Raw genomic sequence first — 215 nt, 5'->3', positions numbered from 1 at the left:
GGATCGATTAATCTCGCTGTCAAAGCCGGAACCGTGACGAACGTCACAGAGTTTCTAGTCGTTGACCATCCCGCATCTTACAACGTTATCATGGGGACTCCATGGCTAAACGCAAGGCGCGCAATCCCATCAACGTACCATCTTTGCCTCAAGTTCCCGACCCCTAACGGAGTCGAGGTAATATGGGGAAATCCGAGAGTCTCACAGGTTTGCTT

Source organism: Brassica oleracea, chromosome C6, assembly GCF_000695525.1.
Source record: "Brassica oleracea var. oleracea cultivar TO1000 chromosome C6, BOL, whole genome shotgun sequence".
Lineage (NCBI taxonomy): Eukaryota > Viridiplantae > Streptophyta > Magnoliopsida > Brassicales > Brassicaceae > Brassica > Brassica oleracea.
This window is presented reverse-complemented; position numbering follows the sequence as displayed.